Source organism: Drosophila sechellia, chromosome 2R, assembly GCF_004382195.2.
Source record: "Drosophila sechellia strain sech25 chromosome 2R, ASM438219v1, whole genome shotgun sequence".
Taxonomy (NCBI): Eukaryota; Metazoa; Arthropoda; class Insecta; order Diptera; family Drosophilidae; genus Drosophila; species Drosophila sechellia.
Window position 1 is genome coordinate 10,537,859 of NC_045950.1, and position 12,968 is coordinate 10,550,826.

Sequence of the window (12,968 nt, forward strand, 5' to 3'; positions counted from 1 at the left end):
CCCTTTTGATGGACCCCCCATACGCACGTGCGAAAATCGGCTATAAAATAATTGACTTGACTTTATAATTGCAACAGGCGAGCGGGGAGGGCAACAAAATAGAGAAATCTATCATACTGTGAGCAGTCGGCATGGGTTCCCGGGCTGCTGAGCTACCGAGCTACCGGGTCCCTGCCTCTTCAAAAGGCACCTAGAAACGCTCGTGATTGGTGCCGGGCCGGTATTCTCTAGGGGATGGAAGCGAAGCAACCCCCGGGGGAATAAGTTCAGCACTGATAGATGGTTCACTGCTTGGATGGCTGGGAGTTCTTGGGTGGCTCTGTTCTACCACCTCAACCACCTCATCCGGCCCTCTCCGCATCCGATTGCTCTCTCTGCCAATCTCTGTCTCTCTTTTATTGTTCGCGACTGCGCTGTGGACATACCATTTTGTTTTAAGAGCTTCTGTTTTAATGCCACCTTTTTTGGGCCAGCATTCAGTCAGTTGCCGACGCTCAAGGCACAAGGATATTCGCTGTTCTTGCCAGGACACGCTGGCTGTGACACAAAAAACCAAAACAAATCACTTTGGCGCGAAACGGAAGCCGCATGGCGAGCTAAGCCAAATCAAATCAAATCAAACTAAAGCAGCATTAGAAACGAAAACGGAAACGGAAACAGTGATTTAAATAGCCAACGTGGCCATGTCCCGACGCAAACAGGCCAAGCCGCGCGCCTGTCTCAAACGTAAGTTGGGCGCCAGTGGTCAGTGGCAGGACTCGAATCCCCAGGTGGCCACCAACTGACATGGTCTCCATTTCTATATCCTGAGTGTGTTCCAGCATGTCCCTTTGCTTACGTGTGTACTCCGTGTGCTTGTGTGTGTTTGTCTGTGCGTGTATCTGATTGATTTGCTTTGATAAACCCCAAAAGGGGGGGTGGACACAACATTACTCTGCCAAACTTTGCTCGCGGGACCGCAAAATGTGACAAATGCAAATGGCCTCGGCCTGCGATGGCCCACCATCCGGTCCGGTTGGGCTATTGCCCATTTCCCCTGCCCTCCAGTTCCGACTGCCGATTCTCGGCCAGAGCATACCATGCCGTACCATCCCAATCCCATTCCGTACCCAAACCGGCTGCAGCCCAGCAGCTTGCAGGCATTGGTCAATCCCCAGGGATCAACACACCTAACTGTCAGTGATAGAGAGCAACCAAAGAGGGGGGGACATAGTGGATGAGGGAGCCCTGGTTGGGACCCGGCTGGGCGGACGGCTGGAGGGGGCGGGGCGCGGCAGGAACGGGGGCAGGTGCTCTGGGGGCCAAGAGACCCCCGAAACCCAAACAAACCCACCCAGTATGAGGTTGAAACATTGAGTGTTCTGGTGAACCAACAAGTAAATGGTTAACAAAAATGGCTCCATAACGAATGGGGGATACGCTTTCTTGGAATATAACCAGAAAATATTGTGGTTAAATAATATATTATTGGCAGATTAAGTTAATCAAGTTTAGTGGGATTTTAATTATGATGCTAACATTAGTGATTAACTTGCATTTTTTCTTGTTAAATTGTTTAGATATTGTTAATAATACTTTCGTATGTTGAATAAGGATACATTTTTAGTTAGAATATCCTAATCTATAGGTATAGATTTTGGCCCAAGGACAACGTATCAAAGGGCATGAAAAGCTGGTTGGCCAAAACGCAGCATTGTCGTTTGGTTATTTTTGTGATCTGGCAGTTTTCTGGTGCAGTTTTCCGATTCGGTTCCATTTTCCGTTCTGCGGCCGGGCCAAGCCAAGGCAACCAAAGTGCCGTTAATTTTTAATACAATTCCAAATTGTGTCAGTGTAAATAACAGCAGAGCAGTAGAATCAGCCGCAGCAGCGGCAGCAACAACAATGATAACAAATAAAATTGACAATAAATCCAATGCACACATGTGCATGTGGAGGTGGAGATGGGCTGGGGGGATGTAAGTGGGTGGCCAGCTGAGGGGGGATCTGAGGCCCCCAAGGACAACTGGCGCATACACAAACTAACTCACACACACAGAGAGACGGGCAGCAGAGAGAGAGAGAGAGCGAGAGACAGAGAGAGATATCCTCATGCTGGGGCATGAAAATTTCCCCAACGTATAAAAAAGCGAACTTTGGCTTGCTCTTTTTGCAGCCATCTCTGTCGCACCAATGTGCCCGGCGAGGGGCGCGCGAAAAAAGCACAAAACACAGAAAACCCATTGCCATGTATTTCTCAGGGGAGTCGGCAACGGCTCTCTGGCCAATCCCCTCGAGAAAAGCGCCGGGCAACGAGGCAGCAGCAACATCCAACGGCAGCAACAGCAACAAACATGCGCCAACTCCCTGGGGAGTTTTCATTTGTTGACGGCGTTGCCAGCCAGTTTGCCAGTACATATCTCTAGGAATATCCCCCGATTTATATGTACATACATACATATGTATGCATGTATATGCCAAACATATAGGTGGCTCCCAAGCTCAGCTATTTTCATTGACAATCAAACAACAACATACCCACATCATCTATTGCAAAAAATAAGAGCCAAACATATGGAAATTTTTCGCTTTGTTTATCAAACTTCTTGAACAACCTATTAAAAATATGAAACTGACCTACACTAATTTTATCCCATAAAAATATAACTAATTACAAATAGTAGGTATTCTGTTTGTTGCTAAAAGCTATTTGATTTAAATTAGTTATGGGTCTATTTGTTTAAAGATTTTGTATTATAGAATTGATTTTACGTTCATCATCGTTTATTTTCTAGCTTTGTGACCTCCGATTGATTAACCAACAAAACCTTTACCAATTCTCAATTACCCCACCATCCAGCTGGCATACTGAGTGGTATGCATATTTTTAGCAGACACTGTCTGCCGTAAAATGCTTTAAAATGCCGGCTTCTGCTGGCGAATTCCCATGGCTAGGCGAAAGGCTTAGGATTCCAGCTGCCATAAGTTGTCGTTGCCTTCTGGCCCCTTTCGCCACCCATTCCCAGTCATTCCCAGTCGCCCTCCCATGCCCAGGACCAACCCTTTCCCGCTGGCCCACCAGTTCCGTTTCAGCTCATCGTCAACGTGAGCGCGAGTCCTTGGTGTATTGGCAAAATATTTGCCATTGCACGGCAAAATCGCGCGCCAAAAATAGCAGCAGCAGCAGCAGGAGCAGCAACAACAGCGGAATAAGGATCTCAGGATCCAGGAGCTGTAGTGGGAATCCGCTGTGGGCATAGGCTACCATGTGCAATGGCTTCTGCTCCTGCTCCAGCTGGCACATAATGTGGGATATTGGCTGCGTCTAATGGTAACTAGTTTGGTAAATAGAATTTGCTGTGGGCCATGGCAATGAGTGGGTGGTTGGTCGGGTGATGTGCTGGGGGTGGGGCAACAGGGTCGTGGGGTGTCTTGGGGATTCGCCGGAAGGCAACAACACTGCAAACGACATTAGCGCACGGTCGTGGTGGTGATGGTGGCATTTTGACAGCTCTGCGGATTCCACGGCACTCACACATGAGCGGCAGTTGTTTAGTTTTGGCTTGAGGATTTTAGTTAAGGGAGCTAAAGTGGCGGCAGTAAAAACTACCAAAACAAAGGAGGTGATTTCTAAATAACTTAGCTGGATGTGATTAAATGAGGTTTAATTAATGCATAAAAGACGAAGGAAATTACAATAATTAAAGAGCGAACAAAGTGCCAAAGTTAGCTACTAAATAAAAGATATAAATATGAAACGAAATTCACAGCAAATAATATTATTAAATGCATGCAATTATGTGGTATGTAATATCATTTCTACCAATGTAATGAAATGGGTTCAAAAGGTTTAATGAATGATCCAATTGTTGTAGCACAACTTTTTGCTCAAGCTGACCACCTTTAGTGGTTTATATGAACTGTTTTTCGCCAATGGCGAACGATCTCTTTGGCCATGTTTTCTCGGGTGGCAGCTTCTGACATTTATCTCTTGTTCCAGCAACTATTGATAAAATTTATTGTTGGCGCTTTTAACAACACCTTCGGGTTTGTTATTTCATTATTTTTTTAATACCACACACTCACACATACTCCGTTTCGAGCCATTATAAAAGTTGCAAGCGCGCTTTGTTTTGGCCAACCACACCGCCCATTGCCGCCCATGGCCACCCAACCCAATCCACGCCCACCACCCCCCGGAATGCCTCCCCAGCCGCTCAGTGGTGCCCTCTACACACGCTTAGTAGCCGTTTGGGAGCTGGAAAAGTGGCAAGCGTTGGGGTATTTGGCGGGAAAAAGGGAAATTCCGATGCGGAATGTGGCGGCGATGGCAGTGGCAACGGATTGATGGGTCAAAGGGGACGACGCTTATTATTACGTTTACAAATAAGTGTCTGTGCATGTGTGTGTGTGTGTTCCGCTGTCTCTGTGTGAGTGTGCACCTTTTTGCTGGTGGCGGTGGGGGCGTGGATGTTTGAGTAAAACGCTTAAAAACATGCCATTGCCGAAAAACAAGTAAGAAACACTCACACATGCGGGCACTCGTGCCCCACACTCACTCACACACCACTTATTCCCCCCACACTCTCACATACACAGGCACACACACGAGGATAAAGAGAGGGAGGGGGAGCAGGCGACGGAGGGGGAGCAGGCGACGGAGGGGGAGAGGGATGGCAACCCAGCGACCGAGTGCGAAATGCACTCTGGGGGGCTTTAAACAAAAATGAAAATCGCTTGCATACATATGGGCGCTTACACACACACACAGAAGCGTGTTCAACGCACACATATACGTGCACTAAGAGAAATATTTTTCGAAAATTATAAGTTACATTTTTATGAATAAAATGTAAAAAGCTGAAGACACAATTTTAAACTACTTAAAAATGCTTATATGTATAACTAATAGTAATAGTCATTATTTCAATTCCAAACACGAGGCACATATAGCCTTTAATTTTAATGAAATAAATTTTTTTTAAATAAAAATTCCCTTCTTGCTTTGTTAAAAATTAATTAAGAATTTACAATTATTTGTATCTTACCAAGATATTACTTTAAAATATCTTATAATCATTAAAATCGTTATATGAATTTCGTAATATTAATGATTTCAAAGCTTTAGCTGCAAAAAGGTTTGAGTAATTTTGTTCAGTGTACCTATATCCTTTTTGGCTTGCACAAAAAGAACTTGACTTGCTGCTTGTGTTGTTGCTGCTGCTGTTGTTGTTGCGGTGCTTCGACAATTTTAACGACCATAACTGGTTCTCACCCCGTTCGCCCTGATATTTCCCCACCCTTCTCCACCCGACAGCCACCGCGCGCATTTATTTTAAAATACGCGGCACTTCCGCCGCAAACGGCACACAGTTGCCCCACACCCACCGCCCATCCTCCAGCCATTGAGCACCCAAACCCACCGCACCACCACGCCTCCAAGTGGCTGCAGCATTCGGCTTCAGCTTCTTTATATGGAAATAATAACCAAATGTTCTTGCCCCCCGCCCATCCCCCATCGAAGCCCCCGCCCATCATGGTGACCATACCCATGCATAATGTTCATTTCCATGGCGATTCCTTGCGGTGTGATTCCGACATGTCCTTTCGGCCATATATTTTAAGTCCTTACCTTCCTCGCGGTCACCAATACGAAATGGTCACGCGCAGCCTTCGGACTCCAGTCGCCGCCCAGAAATACCTCTTTCTTTTCAAGATTGCAAAAAAGGAAGGAAGTTGTGTGTCCTTGCACACCAAATGCATGCTTACTCTTACTGGGGAATTTTGCATACAAATTTTAATATTTTATGGTATATTCAATCATAATAATATATCGAAAATATCGATATTTATAAAAATATAGCGAAGTTATTAGAAAGCATAGAGAATTGAATAACTTAATGATAAAATATAATTCAGTGAAGATAATTAAAAATGCCTGTCAAACGTAACTTAAACTCAGTAGTCCGAATTTTATCCCAAACCAAGCGCGTATAAATGATTTCCTCACCTGTGGCTGGTCCATAATCCAGGAGAATCCCTCAAACACCACGACATCCAACTTGCCCACTCCTGGCCATCACTGGCAACTGGAGAAATGTATGAAAAATTCAATTTAATTGCGCAATTACACATGTTACACATTTCCATTTTCCGGAGTTGTTCTTCTGGCGAAGCAGTTTCCGTTTCCGTTGTTGAACCCTTGCAATTACTTTTGAGGCAGAGAGCACTCGTTTTATGGTTTTCTTTTTGGGCGGTGAAAGGAGGAGAGGGGGAGATACAACGACACCCACACCCGGCACCCGGCAGAGGCCATCGATCAGGTGGCGGCTTTGCCGGAATAGCCATCCCAGCCATCCCAGACTGGCCATCCAAGGAGTCTGAGTTTTGAGCTATTGGCAAGGTAAGGGGAACAATAAAACACGGAGCGTGTAAATAGAATTTTTGGCCCGATGGCCGCCCGGGGAGTGCTTTGGCATAATCTGCATGAGCCGGTGGCATAGCACCCGATGTCTGAGCCCACATCCGACACAATTTGTGCGAGTGTTCGAAGTGTTATCAATTGATTAGCTTTAATTTATATGAGCAACGAGGTAATCATTTGTTCTTGATTTCATTCGATATACCAATCGAAAATCTGATCAACTAGCACATACACCAATTCTTTGGTTGCCTAAAAGTGAGCTATGAAATATTTCGCCACAATTACCATACTGAATTGTTGGGTACAATTTTCTTATAATTTACATATACGCATTCTTTGCAGTTGGCGAGAAGGAGGATGAGGAGAACACCGGACTGCTGGAGCCCAAGGAGGAGCTGCTCAGTGGCGACGAGGACAACGAGGATAATGAGGGCGAGGACGAGGACGAGGAGGTGGCCGATGAGGTGGCGCCCGAGGGAGGGGGTGGCGAGCGGCCCCAGCTCGAGCCCAATGAATCACAGCAACAAAGCTGGCCAACAGCTGATGAGCCAGCGGCCCCAGCTGCAGTGGCAAAAGAAGAAGAAGCTGAAGAAGGATCAGAAGAACTACAACACCCACGGGATGAGGTTGTTGCATCTGATGCTGCTGCCAATGCCAACGGACACTGCAAGTCCTCTGGTAAGTTTGACTTCAATTTGCATATTTTATTGCCTCTAGCCGAAAGATATATCCATGTATATCTGGCGTACGTACATATGTATGTATGTATGTGTACACAAGGATATAGCTCACACACGTATGTAAACTAACCAGCATCTGGCATTGCCTCAAGTCCATCGCCGTCGTCTTGGGCTTTCCCCTGAGTCGTTCACATGTCCGGCTAATAACTCTCGACAGTCTCATAAATAGCAAATGTAACGTTTTTGCTCTTGCACGTTGTTGTGGTCGGAGTTGTACCTTCTCAGGTCCACGTCCGCATCTTCTGGCACCCCCTGGTCACTGGGCACTGGCCAGTGGACACGTGAGTCCTTGCCCCACAGGTTTTGGTCTATTTCGGTGTCTTTACAATGACGGTTTAAAAGTGTGGAATGCTCCTGGTTGGATAAGGTTAATCACATTGAAGGGCTCAAACAGGGTGCTGTGTGGTATTTTAGAATAATTACTATGGAAAAAATACTTTTTACTGATTATATTATTACTGATTATTATTATTATATTGAAAATAATTCAAAAAATTATAAATCAACTTAAATTTATAAGAAAACACAATTCGGAAATTTTTTTTTTATAAAACCTCTTTTGGTTTTTTAAAATTCCCGTAAAAAGTAGGCAGCATTTTACCTCACATATTTTGGATCAACATTGCACACACACCCTGTATCTGTGGGCTATCCCCATTGGAGTCGCTGCCTGGTCACATCAACTTTGATGTCTCCATGAGGCCCCATACATACATCCGTATCACAATATGTAGCTGTGTGCGTATGCCCCATGTATTCGGTATTCCTGTGCGTCATTGGATTATGGCACTTGGGTGTAAAGCCATCGATTCCAATGACCAAAGCGCTGGCTGGCCGTTATGGCCGCTGCTGTCTGACAATAATAAAACAAGCTCCATGTTTTAAATGGAACGTAAACACACATGCCAGTGTATGGGTAGTACCCACACACTCATAAGCAGTAACACACACACACACCGAGACGTGTCGGTTCATTATTTGTTGCTCTTTTCTGTGTGTTTCTGGCCAGGCCGGGCGGTGAATTCCCACGAGTCAAGACGACGGCATGGAGAACATCATCATCAACTAGAACCTAGTCGGGCGCCCAGTGCCCAGCGTTCCCTATACAGTCGTACATCGCTAAATCGCACTATAATTTTTTAACTATTTGAAATAATGAAAAAAATATTGAAATTTTTGAAATAAAGTTGCATAAACTGCATCAGTAGGTTTCACATAAACTTACAAAGCTGTCTAGAAGTATGCAACACTACTTTTTTCCGTGCTTAAGTTCGGAGATGTATGGTCTCACTAATTTAAAAATGTAGTAGATTCTAGTTAGGAACCAATTTTGAAGTTAGCAACAGAGACACCACTTTGATCGCGTTCGAGTTACTAAAGTTGGACTGTATTTGGCATGCGGATGCGATTCGGAAGGTCTGGGTGCCCTGGATTGTAGTTGCCGGCTACCTGGGAGCACCAGCCCCTCTCAGTATGTGTCTGTGTGTGTGTTCCCGGTTTTGGTGTGTGTAAGGCTTTAACCTCACTGCGAACTCTTCGGGACTAACGGCACTACGGAGGACCAAACTTTATCACCAGTGCGCGCCTCCTGCACTCGCCATCCTTTTCGCTCGCACGCGCATATTATATGACAAGTACACGCTGCTGCACTGCGTCCGTTTACTGCTGCTGTTGCTGCTGCTTTTGGAGCTGCTTTTGGAGCTCGTGGAGCGCCGCTCGTCCTGAGAGGCCCTCTGGTGGGTTGTATAATGTTCTAAGGGGAAATCGAGAGGCTGTGATAAGTTTGGGGATCCGAAAATTGTCTTTCTGCTCCGTGCTGTTCCCGCCGCACTTGTGCGCCCGTTGTTGCTGCTCCTGCGACGCTGGTTGCCAACGAGAAACCCGGCGAGAATGAATTGGCCCTTTTGTGCGCATCACCAACACCACGGTGGCCCAACTTGAGGGTACTCCAAACCGTGGGGCAAGCGTGTGGGAAAGTAGGTTAATGATTGAACAAATATATGGCACAATTGGGGAAAGTACATACAAGCAGCGTTAACTCCTTGCTAAGGATTCCCATTCCAATAGTAATAGCTTATAATTAATGGGATTTGCTACCATTTTCAGTGGCAAAAGTTATTATAAATGGTAAATTTCTTACACCAATTACAAAAATTATGTTTTATAAAATTGATCAATCACCTAAACATCTACTTTCTGGCATACACCCAAACCACTGTGCGCCCGCCAAAATGTCTCACGCACATCCTTGCACTCACACCCACACTCAGCCATTTAAACACGTGTGTGTTGTCTATAAAGTTCCCTTCCTCGTGCACTCGCCCGATTCTAATATGAATTCTGCTGCTTATAGATTATATTTGTGTAAAGTTTTATGTTGCAATATTTTCGGCTGACGTGGGATGAAAGGGGAGGTAGGTGGGAGGAGCTTCATGAGAAGATGCCTCGACGACGACATTTCCGTGGGGAGCAACCTTGGTGCGAATAAAAATTATACATTGCCATATAAGCGGGCGAGACGAAGTACAGTAGACAACAAAGAGTGGGGACGCCTGCTCCCCGAAGGATCCAAGGTGTCGCCGTCCCTCTTCCACTCGTGTGTGTATGTATGTGTGTGTTTCTAACTTTTGCCAGCGTGTTTATTGGTATGTTCATTGGGGAACATCTTGAGACCTAAGGAGAAAGCGGGAGACAGCTTCTTGTTGCATAGCGAAGTTGCTCATTTTGCCATTATTATTCCCCTGCGTATTGAAAAATGAAACAAAAGTGAATTATCGTCTTTGTCGCTCTGACTCTTTCACCCGCCTTCTGCTTCACTTTCCCAATTCCTACACACACACACTCACACGCTGAAATGTCGCCAGGTGTGAAGAGAAATATTATTATTAATATTATTATTAGTATAATAAATGTGCATGGTACTTTTTTCGAAGTTTTCTCCAAAGATATCGAAATGTATGTGATTGTTTTTATCATCAATCAATTCATAACCTGTGCTCAGTACACACACTTGCGAAGAGTTGTAAAAGATTTTTAAATATCAGACGAGAGAGTGCGTTAAATTCGTTGCAATCCTTACTTTCCCGACATAGCTTTGATTGTAAAGCTCAGGGAGTACTGTACCTTTAATCGATTACGGTGGGCGATCGATAAATATACAAATTGCAGCCATGGAAATGGTGATGACGATGACCATGACCAATTCGGGCCAATTCCCCGTGCATACATAATTCATTTATCACTTCATAATTGCATCAGAGACATATCCGAGTCCCACTTTCCCGTAGGCACTTCACCCTGCCCCACCACGCCCCTGACCACAGACCCCACTCACCTCCCCGCCGTCCCGGCACTTCGGTTCGATCACATGCACGTCGACGGTTGCCTTTATTATTTCGCCTTTTTTGCAATAATTTTCAAACAGAAACACACAAAAAGCATTTGCGCAACAATTCCCCAAGGATCCCCGGCGACGACGATGGCAAACGAAGCCAAGGCAAAGGAGCGCTCGGTTTCACCAAGGAAAAGGGGGTGGTGGCGGCAGCTCGGGATTGGGATCTGTGGAGTGGAGGGAGCAAACGAATCGAATTAAGAGCCACCACACGGTAGGTGGTCCCACTTCGCAGTGGAGCTGAGCTGAGCGGAGCGGAGCGCCCGCTTCAGTCTTTTTCCCACGGGATTGGCGCAGTCCGAGTTGGACTCCCATCTACCATTCTCCGCACTCCTTTCCCCTTTGTACCATTCTTTTGTCCCACCACGGCGATATTGTTGTTGTTGTTGTTGACAGTGGTGGCGGGAGTTGGCCGGGGGGGTAGCCACACTCAAATAAATGTGATTCCGCTCCCAGAGTACCACAAATCACGAGTTGGGAATTATACGCAGAAAATTGTAATTTGTAACCTTTGGAGGGGTTTTCATACATTGGAAAATGGAAAGTTGTTGGCTTAAAATCATTAATCAAACATAGGAATTAATGTATTCTTTTTGGGAATTTACTTTTAAGGAGTTTAGTAACTGTTAGATAAATTATGTACCCAAATATAATATTCTGAAATTTTCTGTAAAAGCTGTTACTACCCCATCAAGACCATAGCCCACATCAGTTGGTCATATCGTAATACGATTTAAGCAACGCCCTCCCTGGGGAAATCCACAACTACGCCCCTGATAGGATAGTACTCTTCTGGACTTTGTCCGCTTATTTCGTTGTTGTTGTTCTCGTAGGCGGCGGCGCTTTGGGAAATCTGAGCGAGTGCAGCTTGCAGCGGCTCCCAAAGTGCCAGCAGCATGCATGGTGTGGTTGTGTGTGTAAGGGGGCGGAACAGTGTGGGTGGGCGTGGCCGAACAACTTCACAATAATCAGCAGCTGCACCACAAAGCCCCGAAAGTCGTAAAAATGGCCGCAAGATGGCGCTAGTCGGATATGCAAATTTCGTTCGATTTATGGTCGCCAACCACACACACACACACGCACACAAAGGCACACGTGTGGAGATATCCTGGCACACACACACATACTCGCACGAATAGCTGGTTCATTAACATGATTCGCGAAAGATGCGAGAGAGTCATAAAATTAGCCAGGCAACACCAGTCGATGGCTGACGATGGTGATGATGATGATGATGATGATGAATGCATTGCAGAACCTTCTCGCCACTTCTCTCTGGGATCCCCAGCTGCCACGCCCCCTGCATCACCGCCCCACCATTGGTGTAGTGTCGAAAAATTTGCAAAACTCAAAGCAACAATTCGACGAAAGCCAATTTTGCGTCAGGCGAAGTCGAAAAAGCAGAGCAGCGACCGGAGATGCATGTGGGCAGCAAAAGGCTGGGGGCGTGGCATATGACTCCCAACAGAGCGAATGTTGAATAATCATCAGGCATCATCAGAGAGACGGAGATAAAGAGGGAAAAGGGAATGGGAGTCAAAGTCGTCGTCATTTCTGCATATACACTTTGAGAAAATGGGTGGAAGATTTGTAATAAATAAAGTAAGATGAGTAAAAATTTCGAAGTCTCATCGTATACATTGGCTTACTAGCCGACGTCGTTATTTCGTTAAGAATCATATATTCAGCAAGCCAGCTTTGTTTCTCGCCTTACCACAATTTTCTCGCAGTGCATGGCGCATCGGTTGCCGAGGAGAAATCAACCAGGCGCGAGATGCGTTTTTGGCATGTTAAAAACTTGTCCCGTGCTGTTCCTGGGTCCAGGGTCCGTCCGCCAGATGGAGCCAGTCAGCCAGCACGTGCAACTCACACAACATTACATACTCGTCCCAAAAATACACATACACACACACAGACACATGGAATCGCAGAGAGAAATTCGTAAAATTTTGTTTCCGCTGATGAAGTATTCCCCAGCTGCAGGACAAGGATTATTGGACGTGTGGCGGTCCAGCCCAGCTTCACTGGCAGCTTAGAGTCCTGCCAACCTCCGCTTTCGTCCTTTTCCGCTATCCTCTCACACATTCTGTGTGCTTTATGTGCTGGCATGCAAAGTGGCATAAAAGCAGATCCACAGCCACAGAACCACATCATCAAAACGTCGCCGAAACGACGAGCCATCAAGGAAATTCTCAAGCGCTTAGAATGTAGCAGAACCCATCGCCACAGCATCTACCCTCTCACTCACCCACTATCTCACTCTTACTTTTTTTTTGGGGGGGGGGGGGGGAGCAGCGCTACAGTGCTCGCGAAATTTCATTTTGTCATTAGAAACTAGTAAAAGCCAAAAGCGCGAAAGTAGCTAGTGCTGTGAAAGCCTGATGGTCGATGGCTTGATGAGTCCATGTCGAAGGGTTTCACACCAGTTTGGGTT